Source organism: Trachemys scripta, chromosome 4 (assembly GCF_013100865.1).
Source record: "Trachemys scripta elegans isolate TJP31775 chromosome 4, CAS_Tse_1.0, whole genome shotgun sequence".
Taxonomy (NCBI): Eukaryota; Metazoa; Chordata; order Testudines; family Emydidae; genus Trachemys; species Trachemys scripta.
In genome coordinates, this window is record NC_048301.1 from 12,818,160 (window position 1) to 12,837,169 (window position 19,010).

Genomic DNA, 19,010 nt, shown 5'->3' on the forward strand with positions numbered 1-19,010 from the left:
ATTGAAGAGCCCTCTGTTATCAAATTCCCATGCCCCTTATCAATACTTATGGACTGTGATCACCATCCCTTAATAATTCTCTTTGTTAAGCTAAGCCGATAGACTCAAGGAGCTCAATCATTAAAGAACTGGAAGACAGGCCTTCTAATCAGTCTGGTGGCTCTTCTCAATGAGGGCAGGTTAGGGAGTCCAGACTCCACCAAGCCAGTGTTTTCACTGTTATCTTGCAGGCTTAAGAAGACCAGGCTGCATCCTATAGACTCAGATCAAATTTGGAAGGTTCTCCTGGCAACCAGGAGGGGCGGAAATGCCAATGTTTTGAAATTGAAGTTTAGGTTCTGCAGAACCTAAACAAGTCAGGTAGGCCCATCCAGCATGCATGGTGCTTGACAACGCCTCCATTTCAAACAGCAGCATTTCCTCATGAAAAGCCGCCCACTTCCTTTTACAGTAAGAAACTGAATCAAATCAGTGGTGATGTACTCAATAAGCCAGAACTGTAAAGCCTTCCTAAAGGGCCGGGAGGAGGAACTGCACCCAGCTTTGCCTCAGACAGGTAGAATAATCCATTTTCAAACAGGACCAACACCTTTTCTAATCCTGCTCATATCACGTTCTCTTACCCCAGTGATTTGCTCCTTATGTGACTTTCGATCTTGTCACTCATTTTTTAAAGCCAGCCAGCTCGTTATGGCATTTTGGTTCATACCTGGCAGCCACTGAAATCGAGCCATTTGTGATCTTTATCCAAAGGCGCTACATCAGCTAGCAGTGATTCAAAGACGCTAGAGAATGTTTGACACTTGGGACAGGCAGAACTTTGCAAACTGTGTGTTGGGGGAGGGAACCATGATGTAAATCATGTCATCATGGGTCTGCTGCAGATAAAACAGCTGGGAGAGCAATTTTATCATCACTGTTACCCCTGGTTTGTATTGCCTTTGAAAGTCACATCTCCGTGTGGGATGCGAGAGAAATAATATTTCCAAAGGACTTTCCCCTCTCGGTCTAGTTCTTACAATACTGAAACAGTGTAATCTGCAATAAACAACTCTGATCCCAGTGGGTTATTATAATATTTTTCTATAAGGAAAAAATAGTTTCCATTTGTTTTGCATCTCCAAGATGTGCTGCTAGAGACACTGTCTTCTGTGCATCTCCTCCAGAACCCAGTAATGATGGTTCTTCTGCAGAAACAAATCCAACGGGATGATATCTTTTCCGGTTTTCCTCATTGTCTTTACCTGCCTTTCCCCTTTTGTGAAGATCCTGGGCAATTTTTTTTTCAGTGTCTTCCAATAACGTTGTCAATAAATTAAACAGAAGAGCAATCCAGGCCAGGCCAAAGATAATCCAAATGGCCACCAAAGATCGGTAATAGGAAGGATAATTCTTGTCAGGCTGTTTACCTGAATACAAGGAGAAAAAATAAAGGAGAATCAATTAAGAAATTGAATTCAATTTGCCTGAGTACAATTGGTTGAGCTAGCGTGTTGGTCAGAATATTTCACGTTGAATACTTTGAAAAGGACACTAACATGTAGTGTGTTGCTTCATCTTTCCAAAGGGAATGCAACTAGGTTACATTTTCCACTGGAGAAATGCTTTATTCGAATGGGGTGTGGGAGCTAACACAGGCAAACCCAATAATTTGTAGTGATATACAACGATATAACCATATTATATTAGTATTAAGATGATCCAGGACATGTTTTAGTAGCAAGCACAAGGACAGAGTACAATGGAGGAGTGTAGCTGAAATGTACCATGTCTACCAACGTATACCACCTTCATAGACTTACCTAGCAAAGGGTGATTGTGAGCTAATAAATAGCTGTCACAAACAGCAGACAACCTTGCATGTATAGGAGAAACCTACAATTCATACGTTACTTCCTACAGGCTGCAGGGCCTACTCCATTAAAAAAGAATGAAATGCGTTGAAAGCAACTGATGAAAACTCTCTGCCACGTACCGAAAACCGAAGGCACAACTTTCCGGATTTGAAACCACTGGATTGATGTGTATTTCACGCAGTCCAAACCTTTTAACATCACTGCGAGTTCGCCACCTGCTGTTCTACACAGGTCATTTAGTTTGGCTACTCAGACATAAGCAATCCTCCAACAAGTGAAGCTTTGTTCCCACTCTATTTAGTCACATGTAACCTTAATAGTACAATGCAGCCAAGGCGGCTCACTGAAATGTAAACTTCTGCTTGGCTAACGCGTAAGGTCGAAACATCAGCATGGAATCTTCAGAATAACAGGCCTCGACGCTAAGTATAACTGCACTGTGTGCAGTTTACATTGTGTGAATCCAAAACCGTGGCACACAAAACTCTGCTGTTTTGCTACATTTTTGTAGCAAAATTAAAGGGGGTGGATTTGGGTCGGGGTTTGAGTATCTGTGACACTCTGCACCCCATATTCACCATAGTGATATGATTATTATATAACTGATGCATCTTGTACAAGATATGTCATGTGAGGTGTCTATAGGGAAGTTATGGTTTGCTGAATATGATTATCCTATTTGTATGAATGTATCATTTTTGTATCTGCAGTTATCAATATTGACTATGTATTTGTATTTCCAATGTGCTTGCACTTGGGTAACCCACACAAAGCTTTACATACAGTCTGCCAGCACACTGTGAATGGCCTATTCAAGTTGAATGGCCCATCAACAAAGGCAATGGGGAAAGCTTATCTTCGCCTGATGAACTGTCCTGGGGACGCTTCAGTCAGCCTATGGATAATAGCTACCATGACTCACCGAAGCCTGCACGGGCATTTGACTAGATCACGTGATCCTGGACTCCATTTTGGTACCTGTATTTTTCCACAAACTAGACTGGGAACTTGGCATGGAACAAAGTGGTTCCCACCATATGGAAGAAGCTATAAAAGGGGGATGTGACATCACCAATTTGCTTCGCTTTCTACACAAGAGAACACTTGGAAACACCTGAGGAAAAAGACTGAGCTGGGGGAAGTGCTGGTCCCAGACAGGAAAGAAGGAAGTCTGTCTGTGTATGAGGACTGTGGACTGTTTATACTATCTAACAGGGTGAGACACTGCTTATTTCAAATCCTATCTAATATATTAGGCTTAGATTGAGTTTCTGTTTATTTGCTAGGTAATCTACTTTGATCTGTTTGCTATCACTTAAAATCTATCTTTCTGTAGTTAATAAATCTGTTTTATATTTTACCTAAAACAGTGTGGTTTGAGTGACATGCTTGGGGGGAAAAGCTTAACTCGGGAATGAGAGTCGGTGCACATCCACTTTCCTTTGTAGAAATGGGAGACTGGGTAATAAATCCATACTGGTCAGGCTTCTAACCAGGGCAGGATGGTACAGCTCCAGGGTCCTAGGCTGGGGAGCTGGGGGTATTTTGGCTGAAGCCTCTCTCTTGTTAGTTAATGAATGGCTCTGGGAGCATTCATTCAATCTAGCTGGGTGTGGGGCTCCACATGCTGTTGTGCTGAGTGATAACAGTGCCTGGAGGGGTTTGCTGCTTGTCACTAGTCAGGCATTGTGAGAGACAGCCCAGGCTGGAGAGTTCAGAGGGCAAAATGGTACCCCAGTTCCAGGTTGCACCCTGGAGGGCTTTGCAGCTTGTCACAAGGTCAACGTGTGAGAGGGAACCCAGATTGGCAAGACAGATGGTTCAGCAGTACCCCAGTTCCAGGTTGCACCCTGGGAGGCCTGTCGCAATATCTATTTATCTTTTCTCTGGGACAAATATGGCCCCGCAGACATGTGACAAAGAAAACAGGAGAAACGTGCAAACATCTGCCTTTCTGTTCTTGTCCCAGGTCCTAAGTAGCTTTTCAGTTATGGCCCTGACGGCTGCCTGAAAACGTTATTTAGAAGGGAAGTGTAGCTCTGAGTATTGGGATTTACATTGAGGATCATTTGTCATGGATAATCCCGTGTGGGTGGAATGAAGAGAGTACGAGTAGCCCCTGGAGTGGAGGCCTGTATGGGTGTGGAGGAGCCCTAACCTTCATGAAACTGGGGAGGGGCAGGATGAAGGGAACCTGGGCAGGATTCTGCATCAGCTGGAAACCATAGAGCTCTGTGCAGGTTTCTTCTGCCCAAGCCCGCAGAGATTTTGTAGATGGGAGAGAAATGGGCCAGGGAGGTGTATCTATGGGGCCACAGATCTAACAGCCATTTCCCTTGTTTTCTGGATGTAGAGAAGTTGGCATAGGAGCTGTAAGAGCAGCTGTAAGGCTGGGAAGACTCTCTTTCCTCGGTGGGCCCAGTAACTCAGGAAGTGAGCCGGGGACAGGACTTGGGCTGTGGACTGTATTAACAAAACAAATTGGAATCGCTGCTCCAAGGCAGTTGTGTAGCTCAAGAGGTATAAAATCCCACTATGTGGCAAGCCAGCGTAAGACCTATGCACCACTTTATTGCTCAACATTTGGCTTAGGTGGTGCTTTGACCTAAATGTGGCCCTCTGCATAGGGGGAATTTTATATAGGTGATACTTCCCGGGTAAGATTTTAAATGAACGAATGTGATCCAAACTCACGCACTAGGCAACTTATTTATGGCCTATCTCCCCTCACAGAGAAGGCATTATCTTGCTGCTGTGATATAACAGTTGCATAATGCTTTCTACCCAGTAAGATTGCTGCATGCAAATGAGCTCAAGCAAATTATTTTCCAATTGGCTATTTCACATCTGGCCATTTTAAAGTAGTGCGAATCCATTCATTGTCTAAAAATAACACCAAGAACACTGGGTCCTGTGGCACCTTTAAGACTAACAGAAGTATTGGGAGCATAAGCTTTCATGGGTAAGAAGGGTTTGGGGTGCACAAGGGGGCGCTGGGCTGGGGCAGGGGGTTGGGGTGGGGGAGGGCATAAGGGCTCCGGCTGGGGATGCAGGCTCTAGGGTGGGGCCAGAAATGAGGGGTTCAGGGTGTGGGAGAGGGCTCAGGGCTGGGGCAGGGGGTTGGGGTGCAGGGTGGGGTGAGGGCTCCAGCTGGGCATGTGGGCTCTGGGATGGAGCTGGAGATGAGGGTTTGGGGTATAGGAGGAGACTCAGGGCCAGGGTTGGGGGTGGGGGGTGCAAGCTCTGGGAGGGAGTTTGGGTGTGGGAGGGGACTCTGGGCTGGGGTTGGGGTGCAGGGTGGGTTGAGGGCTCCAACTGGGGGTGCAGGCTCTGGGGTAGGGCCAGAGATGAGGGGTTTGGAATGCAGGATGAGGATTAGGGGTGGGGCAGGGGGGTGGGGTGGGAGGGTATAGGGTACAGGCTCTGAGAGGGGGTTTGGGTGTGGGAGGAGGCTCAGGGCTGGGACAGAGGGTTGGGGTGTGGGAATGGTCTCTGCGGCCCCTAGTTGCATGGGCAGCCAGGGAGGTTCCGTGTACTGCCCTCACGCCCACAGGCACAGCTCCCACAGCTCCCACAACCAATGGGAGCTGCGGAGTCAGCACTTGAGGTCGGGACAGCGCATGGAGCCAACCTGCGCCTAGGGGCCGCAGAGACGTGGCGGCCATTTCCAGGAGCTGCATAGAGCCAGGGCAGGGAGGGAGCCTGCCTTAGCCCTGGGCCCCCGCTGTGCTGCCGACCGGACTTTTAACAGTCCAGTCAGCTGTGCCAACCGGAGCCACCAGGGTCCATTTTCGACTGGGCTTTCCGGTCAAAAACCAAATGCCTGGCAACCCTAGATGTTGTTCTTCTGGCCGTAATTTGCTCCAGTTATTTTAAAGTACCCATTTCATTTGGACCGGGGCAGATGTCACAGTTAGTTCCGTTGCTGCCTCTGTCTCTTAGCCCTTTATCTTGTGAGGTTCAGAATATTCTCAACCTCACACTGACTTTGATGTTCCAATCAGAATTCTCTGTCTCTTCCTCTCCCTCTCTTTTGGGGGACGGGGGGAAATTAGGGGCTTGTGAAAGAAGCTGGATTGTCAGCCCCAGAGACAGGAGTTTATTTACTCACAAAAGAGGTAGAATACAGGCAATGTCAGTGCAAGTTTCCCCACACCATTCTGCCAACACACCTTAGCCCTGACCTGGAGGAAGTCCTCACAATGGGTGAGAAGGAAAGATAGCCAGTCTCCATGCCGTTCCGTTCTTGGCCTCTCTGCTGAATTTAAGCATACCGGCAGAGGTGATCTTTTTGTGCTGTGAATGGCCTGTCCACTGACAACTGGAGCAAGACCTCCAAACTCACTGCACTTAAGCCACTGATCTTCTAGAACCAATGCAAATGCTGTTTCCTTGTCATTTCTCTGTGGAGAGGAAATTCTGGTTGCCAGCATGTTACCAGGACACGCACTGTGGAGGAATCTGTTCACTTTGACAAGATTTGATCATTTCTGCTGACAGTGGTTTGGACTCTGGAGTTCTCTTGTGCGGGGTCTCTCTAGGGGTTCATTCCAAAAGCAAATGGAGAGAGGATATTTTGGTGAGAAATACCTGAAGGTGTTTTAGAATGATTTTGCTTAGCTAGGCTGTGTTTTATAGGGTTTAACTTCAGGAGAACTTTTGAACTCCCACATGTGTGATGTCCAGGAGCGTCTAATGACGCATAGGGGATCACGGGAGTTAATTTCTATGGGGAGTCATGATAGTGGAGGTATAGGTCTCTACCCCCAGGGTAAGTTTTCTGCTCACTCTTCATCAAAGACTGAAGCTGTGAAGAACATTGCTTAAAAATTAGGTATTTTAAAACAAGCCCTGATTATTTCTTCACTGAATAAAACACAAGAATCAGATACACACGTGAGATTTTGTAGTTGGGACACCTCCAAGTCTCCTCTCTTACTTCCCAACTTCCTGCCCCTCAAACCATTGCATCTTTTTGTTCTATGTATAAAGCACCATGTTTCATAGTGTCTAGGCATTTGGGTACTCTGAGCCGTTCTGGGCTGCCCCCAGGAAACTGATCATTCCTCCGAGAATTACAAAAGCTAGAGCTGGGAAAGACCATTGAATGCAGCATTGCTTCCTAGTGTACGTTCACTTGCGCTTTCTCCCGGATAGTTCAGTGGTTTGAGCATTGGCTTGCTAAAGCTAGGGTTGTGAGTTCAATCCTTGAGGGGGCCATTTAGGGAACTGGGGTAAAAATCTGTCTGGGGATTGGTCCTGCTTTGAGCAGGGGGTTAGACTAGATGACCTCCTGAGGTCCCTTCCAACCCTGATATTCTATGATTCTATCTCCTTTTAGTCACTACAGTGGTAATTCTACCATCTTTTAATTCAGAGAGAAGTACTATTATCCTTACCTACTACGTAATCTCCAAAGCCAATGGTGCTCAGGGTGATAAATGCAAAATAAATTCCTTCACTGTAGGACCAGCCCTCCACAACCTGGAAGACAAGTGATGGCAGACACAGGAACACTAGAATGCCCATCACCAGGAAGAAGAGAAGGGTCAGAAACTTGATCTTCTTCTGAAAAATAAACCAACAGAAATTGCAGTCCACTTGGACACATGAGGAAATCCTACACAACATGAGTATTTTGGATGAATAGCTGGACAGGAACTCCTCCCAGGCCTGCAGGAGTTAAAGGTTGACACAGCCACACAAAAGGACTATATTTCCCATGAGGCACCATAGCCTCACTCCTTGGTGAGGAGAGGTCACCTATTATAGCCATCACATAGCCACGATGCATCATGGGAGATGAAGTCCAGCCCCAGAGATGAATGAGAGCATGAAACACTTGAACTACAACTCCCATGAGGCACCTTGCTGCCTTTTTTAGAATCAAAATGTTTATTTTCAGCCAAAATATTTCAGATTTAGTTGGATTCTGGGTGTTCAGTTGTTTGACCAAAAAAATGTAAATTTTCCATGGAAAATTTCCAACCAGTCCAAATAACTGTCACTAAGGCCCAGACCCTGGACTGTGCGGAGCTGGCTTTCCATTGGAGGAGCACCCCGAGGCTGGGGGAATTTCCAGTGGTGGAGAGACAGCGCAGCAGCTCCTGCATCTTACCCTTCTCCTTGCAGTCAAGAATGGGGGGCCTGCCTGGGGCAAGGGTTTGGTATATGCTAAAATTTCTCTCTTTTTTTTTTTTTTAAAGCGAGAAAGAGTCCTGTGGCACCTTATAGACTAACAGACGTATTAGAGCATAAGCTTTCGTGGATGAATACCCACTTCGTCAGATGCATGTGGTGGAAATTTCCAGGGGCAGGTATAAATATGCAGGTAAGGATCAGTCTGGAGATAATGAGGTTATTTCAATCAGGGAGGATGAGGCCCTCTTCTAGCAGCTGAGGTGTGAACACCAAGGGAGGAGAAACTGCTTTTGTAGTTGGATAGCCATTCACAGTCTTTGTTTAATCCTGAGCTGATGGTGTCAAATTTGCAAATCTGTCTCTTTTTTTTTTTTTTTGGTAGGTATGAAATTTACAAGTAGAAATTGGGTTAAAGGAAAGGAAACTGGACAACCATGGTACCCACGCTGGAGAGGGCTGGGTGAGCTGTATACACCCCAGATCCCTTGTTGGTGCAATCCTTCCATTCCACGCCTATGGAATTTTGGCAGGCCTGGGGAGGGAGATTTACCTGTTTGAAGGATGAAAGGAAATGGCTTTAGCGCTGATACTGCTTTTTATGGGAGAACTCAGATTACTCAGCAGCCCCAGAAGAATAACTCCCACCACCTCAAAAGCAGTGGGGAGAGTATTAGGAGCTGCTAGAGACTCTGCGTATGTCTACACTGCAGCTGGGATCGTGCCCCCTTGTGGTAGCGGAGCTTGCGCTAACATGCTAAAATCACTGGGCTGGCCACCTGAGCTCTGACTCAGGGGGTAGGGCAGGCTTGAGCCCGGGCGGCTAGCCTGCACCTCCACCAGTGCCACAACCTCCATGCAGCTCTTTTTAGTGAGCTAGTGTGAGCCCTGCCAGCACAAGCCTGTCTACCTGGGGTGGAAGGCTCGCGCCCGGCTGCAATGTAGACCTATCCTCTGGGGCACAATCAGCCTTGAGAGCCCTTGCCTCCAACTCCAAGGGACCCATCCCCATCTTTCAACACATTGACTAGAATGGCCTTCTTCTGGAGGGCTGTTTGTTCTTTGTCTCTGACCCCGTGGAGCGTTGGAGAGTGGGCAGCTGGCTCGTGGTGTGACAGCAGGCAGTTTAGGCCATTAGGATACAGGAGGAGAGGGGTTCGGTAGCTTGTAGGTGTGTGTAGCGGGGTGGTCACCCTGCTCTGGTCAGGAAGGGGTTAAAAACAGCCCTGGGAAAGGGCTGCCCCGGGGAGCCAATCAGGAGTGGGTTTGAGGTGGCCAATCAGGGCCGGACTGGGCCAGTATAAGAAGGGCTCAGGGAGGAGCTGGGAGAGTCTCACTCCAGCCTTGGAGTGGGAAGGACCTAAGTGCCTGGCAGCACAGGGCACCTGAAGCAGAGCAGTGCTGGGGGAAAGGGCAAGAGGAGCTGGGGAGTTCCAGCCTGGCAACTCCCCAGGCTGAGGCCTTGGTAAAGGCCCAAGCAGGTACTGGGGCTACAGAGGTGCAGCCCGGGAATAGGCAGAGGCAGCTGGTCCGATCCCCTTGCCAATGATGTGTGGCCATTATAGACTGCAGTTTGCCCCAGGGAAAGGGGGCTAGATGATGACTGGCAATAGCCACTGAGGCAAGGTGGGCTTAGGGGGTTGGGGGTTCCCCTCAGAGGGGAGACCTGAGTGTGGGGGTGCTGTGGTGGGCAGAAGCCCAAGGTGAGAGACATGGGCCTGAGGCAGGAGAGACACTGGCCAGCAGGAGGCACTCCAAGTGCTGGAAAGAGCTAATTCCCAGATTGACCAGCAGGAGGCGCTGTGCCAGTGAGTCAGCGACCTTGCTACAATGTTGAAGATATTTTGCATATATGTCTATTTCCCCACAACCTTGTCTCATCTCTTTATATAAAATCTTTAGAGCAGGGACTCTCTCTTCATATGCATTTGTACAGCACCTAACACCGCTTGGGTGCATAAGTAACATAGAAAGTAACTGAGATATATCTGGAAGAAAACCTAAAGCCAGCATATAAACAATCATTGAGAGAATGAAACTGATTACCTTTTTCATTCCCTTCTGATACAGCCATCTCCCAAGCCTTTCACACAGCAGAGAAAGCATCTTACTGACCCGGTGCAGGAAAACGATAGTCAAAGGGATTCCAAATGAAGCATAAAAAACACAGAAGATCTGGCCAGCAACCGTTTTAGGACACTGGGTGCCATAGCCTATTGAAAGACAAAAAGGCAACAGGGAGCATTCCAGTGAGGCTTCCCCTTAGAGCTTGAGCTTCTAATCTGGTTGCACATATAGACACATTCAGACGTGTCCCCGTAGGCGCCGACTTCCCCTTCTTCCCATGGGTGCTCGACCCCCCCCCCCCAGCCCCGCCCTCACTCCCCCCCTTCCATGAGGCCCCACACCTCCCCCCTCATTCCAACCCCTTCCCCAAAGTCCCCACCCCAACTCCACCCCCTCCCTGCCCCTATTCAACTCCTTCCCCCAAATCCCCACCCCGGCCATGCCTCTTCCCTGCCTCCTCCCCTGAGTGCACCACGTTCCTGCTCCTCCCCCCCACTCCCGGAGCATGCTAACACCAAACAGCTGTTTGGTGGTGTCCCGGTGGGAAACGCTGGGAGGTAGGCAGAGGAGCGGGGACGCGGCGTGTTCAGTGGGGCAGGGAGCTTGGCTGCCGGTGGGTGCAGAGCACCCACTAATTTTTCCCTGTGGGTGCTCCAGCCCCGGAGCACTCACGGAGTTGGCGCTTATGCATGTCGCACTTCTTGCTTTTATGCCAACACAGCTTTAGCACATCACGAGCATTCCTAGTGCTCCGTAGTCAGACTCACGCTCTTTCCAATCAAAGCAGAGAGACTGATTAAATGATACATTCTGCATATTTTTAGGGTTCGGAGAGTGCTGTGTTTGGCTCCAGCCTGGCCTTCATTTGAACTACATTATAATCTGAAAGCAATGTACAAAAACACATTATCCACTGCTACAAGTATGCAAGTAGATACAACATGGAAAGAAAGAAACCAGAAGTTAGGGGATCTGGAAGATGTCAAGGCTGGAGTTTGGACTGTTTGCTGCTCAAGGATCAGATAAGCCCCATTCCTGAATCTTAACTCCCATCTAATTTCTTCTCCCTCAGGGACCACTGCACTAAGAAACCCACTGACAGCTTTGGAATATGTGGAGTTGGCATCAAACATGGAAAAATCCTGTGCCTTCTCTTAATTTAGTGACTCTAAAATTTGCAATCCCACAACTTCCCTCTTATTTTAATGGCTCCAGGAATGCCAACTCTTTAACAGTTGTACATAATATAGTATCACCTTATAAGAATGCCCTTCATCCCAAGGGATTGTAAATGTGCCATTATAGGTGTCACTTCACCCACCACTGAAATGCAGCCACCTCTTATAGCCAATTGAAAACACAGAGATCAATTACATAGGCAGAAAGTGGAATTTGGTCAGGACTCCGGGGCTAATATCCCTCTGCAAAAGATCCACTAGCTGGGACAGGACAGAACACCACACCCAGGTGGTGTGTGGGTTACAATAGCACCATACTAAAGAACTGGATCAAGTACGAAGCGGAGGGAAGCATGCCACCTATTGAATGTACAGCCCCACATTCTGTAGCACAGTGGGTTTTCCTTGGGAGAAAGGGACAGGGACTGACTGTGCTCAGCTTGTGAGATGTGATGAACCGTAGCCTGGAATGGAATGGGCTGCTGGGAATAAACACACACTATTTAACAAAAACAAGCGAGCGACACCTGGGATCAAAGGTATTCCTGGTGTTCCACTGACGTCACCGAGAATGCAGCAACATTCTAATGGTGACGAATGGACAAACGTATCCATGGTTAAAACCCAGCTAACTCGGACCCAATGAGCTATGGCCTGAGCAGCTTAGTTAAACTGGTACAATCCCTCTAATGTAGACACCTTCATGCTGATATAACTGTATGTCTACACTAGAAACGCTACAGCGGTGCAGGGCCATACAGGAAGGGGAATACGCTCTGTAAGTGAAAGGCATTGTTATACCAGTATAAGTGCATCCACACAAGGGTTTGTACTGCTATAACTACATCTGTTAAAAAAAAAAACACACACACACCTTCCTGACATGGTTATACCAGTACGAACTCGGTGGGTAGAGCAGGCCTTTAAAAATAAAGAATTTACACCAGGCTTAAATTTGCCATCAGGTTTTTTTAAAGGGGAGCAACACCTGAAAAATGAGACAATGGCTGCATAACTCTTAAGAATTTACTGTCGCGTGTCCCCTCCCCCATAGCCATTCAGCTGCTGCAAGGTGTGTGTCATATAGGGATAGTCCCAGGCTTTGTTCATGTCCTCAGTGTGTCAGTGTTCCTGAGAAGTGGTGCCATCCCAGCACAAGTCAATCGTGGCCTGATAATACAATGGTCCTATTTAGGGTGGAAAGAAAATAAGACAGTGCCCGAGTTCACTGGCCTTTAGCCCATGGGAGCTTACACTATCTCTGCCTGCGTTACCAGATGGTAGTTGCATTCTCCGTTTGGATGAGACAGAGCTATTTGTCTTCATCTCACTGCACTTTTGGCCTCTCTCATCCAGATCAAACACCTTCTTAGTGAGGATGTAAATATCGGTTAAAAAAGTAAACTGGTTAAACTATTACAATTATGTTGTTTAACTGGTTAACTGTTAACCAAGGTCACTCCAGCTGGCCTAGCACGGCTGGGGCTGGGGCTGGGGTCCCTACAGCTGGCTGACGCTGGGGCCGCTCTGGCCTGGCTGAGGCTGGGGTCCCACTGGCTGGCTGGCCTAGTGTGGCCAGTGCTGGAGTCCCTCTAGCTGACCGGCATGGCCGGGGTCCCTCCTGCTAACCCAGTGTGGCTGGGGCTGGAGCCCCTCCGGCCAGGTTAATGGTTAAGGTTGGTTAACGGTAAGCCAAAGGCTTCCCCTGGTTAATCGTTTAATCTTTTACATCCCTACTTCCTAGTTAAGCACTGAGCAGGCCTCTGTCTCTTGCTGCCTGTGATATCCTGGATCATGAGATGGTTTTACCAGGTTGATGGAGACCTCTAGGCCACACACGACTTCGGACACTCTTTGGTTTTTGCCTCCAAGTCCAGCAGCCTCAATTTCTGTTAGCTTTAAGGACAGCACTGTGCTGGAATTGGCCGTGATGGTATTCACCTTGTCCCTCCCCCATCTTTTCTCCTGGCAGCAGTGAAAATTGCGGGTATGCTGGTGCAGTATGTACTATAGTAATGGCCTTCTACAGCCCAGCTGCATTCAGTTGTTCCCTATCATTCTTTGTTGCCTTGCAGCTGCCTTGGATAAGATTTACAGTTTGTTTGACCTAGGAATGAAAACCAGGGAAAGTCAAGTCCATCTTCAACCCATGACTGGCGGCTGAGCCAAGGTTTTAACAGATGATTCTATGGCTAGAAAGGAACAGATAGAGAGGGAAGGGGAGGTTGAGCTGTAAAAGGCTGTTGTCACGTTACCAACTAAAATAATACTGTGAACGATGAATCGTGCAGCTGTAAGGCCTCATGGCCAAGTCAGTTGCTGCTTCTCATCCTGGCCCAGGAAAAGCAGTAAATTCATAGCCATGGCTCCCAAGGCCATGATAATCTATCGTGATCATCTGCTTCTATAGCACAGCCCAGAGAACTTCCCCCAAATAAGCCCTAGAGCAGAGCTTTTAGAAAAACATCCAGTTTTGATCTTAAAATTGTCACTGATGGAGAATCCACCGCCACCCTGGGTAAATTGTTCCAATGGTTAATTACTCTCACTGTTAAAAACAGGTTTCAGAGTAGCAGCCGTGTTAGTCTGTATCCGCAAAAAAACGTATGCTTTATTTCCTGACTGAATTTGTCTGAAGCACAGTCATTCGGGGCAATAATAACTATATTTGGCAGAGGGGGAAAAAAGCACCAAACCTACCTATTGTGGATACCACTGCACCCACAAAGAAGAAGGAGTTACTGAAATCCCAGTTGCTGACTTCAGACTGTGATTCGTTTCCTACTGGATATACTCCTCTCTGCACAGCGTCAGTCAGGTTCTGCGAGCAAAACCAAAGTTTGATATGAACACCTCCCCATTCTCACGGTCCATTGTGATAAAACAGAGGAATCAGCCCGCCACGGCTTTCCTGTGAGTATCCATAGATCACATGTTACGCAAAGTTATAGGCAAACTCTGCTGCCAGTCCTACTAGCACTCCTGCTTCCAAGAAGGCTACCAGCTCACCAGCAGCCAATCAGCATTTCAGATAGTGCCATGTGCTTACCTGATCATTTAGATGGGAGCTGGAATGGGCCCTATGAGAGATCACTTGGGCTTTTTAGAACTAAGTTTACCGCCACTGACCTAGCATTATAGTGTTTAGCCTAAATTATTTGCATCAGAAACGCAGAATCATGAAAAAGGCTTGTATAGGCTAAAAGTATCAGGGGGTAGCCGTGTTAGTCTGTATCTACAAAAACAACAAGGAGTCTGGTGGCACCTTAAAGACTAACAGATTTATTTGGGCATTCCGAAGAAGTGAGGTTTTTACTCACGAAAGCTTATGCCCAAATAAATCTGTTAGTCTTTAAGGTGCCACCAGAGTCCTTGTTGTTTTTGTATAGGCTAAAGCAATTCAGCCTGCTGCATTTTTACATTACTGCCTTGTTATTTTCCATCCTGGGTCTCTTTGGCTGGTTCTTCCTCCTGGTGTCCCGTAGCTGGGCCCTGGCAGTTTGGGAATACGGTTCTCCGTGGTGCAACTGTAAGGAACACTCCCCAACACCTGAATCATTCCTTGGCATTCTCTAACTTTATTTTAGGAAGTTAAAGGGGAAAAAAATCGATGCCCTGCTAGCTGTATATTTTCCCTCCCTTCCAGATTCTAACAGTTCAGTACTCATTAGGGACTGTCGCTAGTCTGCCAAAAGAAATGGAGACAGCAATTGTTAAAACCATAGGGTGATGCCCATTATGGTTCAAGGCTCACCAGTGCCTTGGAAACCTTGTTGACTTTTACACTAGAAAAATTAAGGGAGGGAATTTATCATATGGGATTTCTCCTGAACATGAGTTTTTTTTCATGTGATCTCCCAGGTTTACATTGTACTTATTCTTTGTAAATAATCTGCCTGCAAACATACTCTATTGTGTGAAGATAAATTTGAACACTGTGAATCCTTTAAGTGTACAGCCAGGTTTTCAAACACCTAATCATTCCAAACGAAACAACATGTAACGAGAAATCCTCACTTTGGGCCTGTAAAATATCCTGGGCCAATGCAAAACAACACAGGTAGATGAAAAATATACTGAGCCCAATTTTCTCATCCAGCTGAGATGCTGCCAGTGCAGGACCAGAAATAAAGGTAGCTTTATGCCATGTTTGTGGATCCCTGATCGTGGCCCCAGCTTGTGGCCAATTCAACCCTTGGCAACAGGGCTTTGGAGCGGAGCCTGGAGCTGGAGTATGGAGCAGCTCCGGAGCAGTGGAGCTGCAGGTTTTTGCCTGGAGCTGGAGCGGAGCCGGAGCACAGCTCCAAAGCCTTGCTTGGCGAAACTTAGAGCAGCCTCAAAACTGCTCTAAGTTATGCCTTGCTGCCAGTGGCCCAAAAGGGCAGTTCCAGCAATCCAGGAGCCAGAGCAAACTCTCTGGCCTTGCTCCTCTCATCCAGCCACAATTCTATGCTAGGAAGTGCAGAGCTGTTCTGCTAGGCCTATATCATTTAGAGATTCCCATTTTGCACAGAGAATCTGAAGGAGAACTAAGCCAGCTTTATGGCTGCTGTGCACCACCAGAATGAAACAAAACCATTGCATCATCAGGGAGACTCAGGGCCACTGTTAAATTCTGTGCACTGTTCTATCCAAGCAGTCCCACTGAACTCAGTTATGTGCAGACGTGGATGTGAGAGCAGAATATGGAAATTGTATCTCTTGCTCATTCAGAAATACTTAGGAAGGAAAAGGTTCTCCTAGTCATAAAGTAACAACAATAATATACTTTATTCTTAGGGCATCCATACAAACAGAAAGCCAGTAGCCTCTGTATTCATGCAAATCAATAGACACCACTCTTCAAACGTATTGTGGCAATCCCCTACCCTACAAAGCAACAGAAAGACTCAAATTAATTCCTACTTTGACATACGTGAGCTTAATCAGGGATACATTGGGCTCTGTATGATATCCACTTAGAAAACTATTATTTTAAGGCAAAGAGCCAGATTCTGCTTTTTTACCCCTATGTAAATCCAGAGGAACGCCATTGACTTAGGTGAAACGTATCTAGATGTACAGTGGTGTAATCGCAATCAGAGACTAGCCCAAAATGTGTCGTACTATCCCGTTATTAATTGTTCTCCATGTCCGCTGAAGGTAGGACAAGAAGGAATGGGATTAATCTGCAGCGAGGGAGTTTTAGGTTAGGTATTAGGGAAAACTTTCTAGCTATAAGGATGGTTAAGTACTGGAATAGGCTTCCCATGGAGGCTGTGGAATCCCTGTCATTGGAGGTTTTTTTGAAGAACAGGTTGGACAAACCCCTGGCAGGGATGGTCTAAGAGATTTAGTTGGTCTTGCCTCAGCACAGAGGGATAGCTTAGAGATGATCTCTTGAGGTCCCAAAAAGCTCCAGCCCTACATTTCTATGGTTCTGTGAATATCCCCCCACGCACCAAACACACACATGATACTTTCAAAGATGAGTTTTCTGACACCTTCGGTCTTTCTCTGTTCTAATGCTAAGTGATGTGCGTATTTTAAGATAAAGCTTAAACAAAAGCTTCCTCCAGCTCTGCCTGCCCTTAGCAACCTGAGGAAGCAGGGCTGGACAACTTGCACGATGACTGATTTGATACAGACACAAGCCTAGATACATTCCAGAGATGAGACTGGACAGAGGCTAGACACAAGATGGAATAAATTGCACCAGAATGATCTCACACCATGGCTTCGCTCCCCTGTCCCCGAGAGTCAGGAATGGCAAAGATGTTTTTTATTTGTCGTCTTGTTTTTGAACCTTTAAGGGGTCACATTTTTTGGCTTTTCTTCCCAAGCCTGGAGGGCTAGAAATTTACATTTTTATTTCAAATGAAAGCTGAGATGCTCATGTAATCACATGACTCCAGGAGCTGGGGAATTAAGAAATGGCACGGGATTCATGATAAAATTGTGTGAGTTGGTGATGCGGTGTGGTGCTTCTGTGAAAGATTTTGGGGGGAGCAGCAGCAGCAGAATTTAGGGATTCAGCCTGGGGCTGGGAGCCCAGCTTTTTGTGCATGGCCGCGTGCCCGGGAGTGTGTGGGAACAGGCCCATGTAAGAATGGCGTCAGAGAAGCCACTGTTATGCAGGTGCCCCAATCCTTCTGGGGACTGGAGCAGCTGCCCAGTGTCTGGTCTGTCTACTCAGACTGTACATTGGGCTTAGGATTCACCCATCAGTGGTTAAATGAAATCTCCCCAATGGATGCACAAAAAAAGACACAACACTCGTTACCTGCATGTGGCACAGAAAACACTATGTAAGTGAAAACCAGGTTGGTTGCACGTGAAGGCTAGAGAGGCCACCATCCCACACTGCCGCAGCATCCCTTACCTTCACAAACTGCTCAACATCTGCCACAGTGAGGTGGGCAAAGTTCTGCAGGAACGCCTCCTTCATTTGGATTACTGCCCTTTTCTGTTCTAGCTCGGCATTCTTCTCCAGAGCCCAGAATACGATCGCACCCAAGAGTAGGTAGGTGGCGTAGCTGATCACCAGCAAACCGGTGTGGATTTTGTCAGTGCACATGGTACTCTGCAGGCAAATGTGAGGGAGGATGGGGAATGGTCTCTATTTGCACATAACTCTCTAATGTAAACTTACCATACACCAGAGCCAGGGAGTACGGGCCCCGCCCAGCAGCTATGGTTTCCCTGGGGATCACACACAGACACAGACAGCAAGCTCTTGATACCATTTAGGGGGAGAGAAAATCTCCAGCTCCCTTGGTGTAGTGCTTGCCTGCAGTCTGTGAAACTTTGCCTTGCTGAGTTCTCAGAAAGTGAGTCAGAGTGCAGGAAGCGGACTGGCTGGATGCCACCTCCTTCTGCTGAAATGGTGCTGGGGGTGGGGAGCAGGCCATGGAGAGGAAAGGGAGCAGGTGAAAACAATACCCACAATAATAGATCAATGTGTTGAACCTCATGGTAATTGTCTTTGTTCTTATTGAGGCTACAAGGTTCTCACTCCACATATTTTGGTGAGCTGTTGATCAAAACACTGCAGCACAAGCCTGATTTTCCACACACCCAGGCCCTGTAGCCAAAGGGAGATGCTTGGCGATGGGGAAGCCTGAATGTGGGACATGGCATAACGCTGGCTGTCAGGAGAAGCTCGCCCCAACTGTCTGTAGTCAAGCAGAGCTCAAATCCCCTGCCAGGCAGTCTCTTTGTAACAATCTTCCGTCACTGGCTCCGAGCGGGGAAAAGAAGGTAGAGCCTTCATCCCCAAAAGGACACGGTTCTGTCACATGAGCTAAACCAGGTATTCCTTTCATTGGGAGCAGTCACCAGCTGTTTTTGTCTGTGGGCCAGCTGTTGGAGGGGGACATGACATGCACTTTGCCCATGTGTTACATATTGGGACCCACCCTACATTCACACGGTGCTCCTGGCCATCTCCTCATATGTTTCCTAGGAGAACCAGCACGTAACAGAGTCAACATCAACTGGCTAAGTGGAATCTCAGTCAGGCCCCCTCAGGAATTATGCCCACAAGCCCAATCTCCAGCACTTCCCTAGCTACGCAGCTTTGCCAGCAGGAGATGACTACATCAGTGACCTCACAGAGGCCTGGGGCAGGCGAACAGCCCCAACAAGGGGGGTGAAGGAGGCAGTAGCCCTGTCCCCAGAGCAGTGGGCTTCCTGGAATGCCACAGATGGCCCTGCTGCTCTGTGTGTCTTGTTCACTGTAGTGAGGTGGTGTGGTTCCCTGCCACCCCGGAGAGGGACAAGCCCTTCCGGA

At 47.6% G+C, this 19,010-nt stretch overlaps 1 pseudogene; it reads right to left on the reverse strand.

Moving 5' to 3' along the window:
• Positions 1 to 1,043: 1,043 nt before the first annotated feature.
• On the reverse strand, positions 1,044 to 17,836 carry LOC117877097 (annotated as a pseudogene).
• Between the last annotated feature and the right edge of the window lie 1,174 nt (positions 17,837 to 19,010).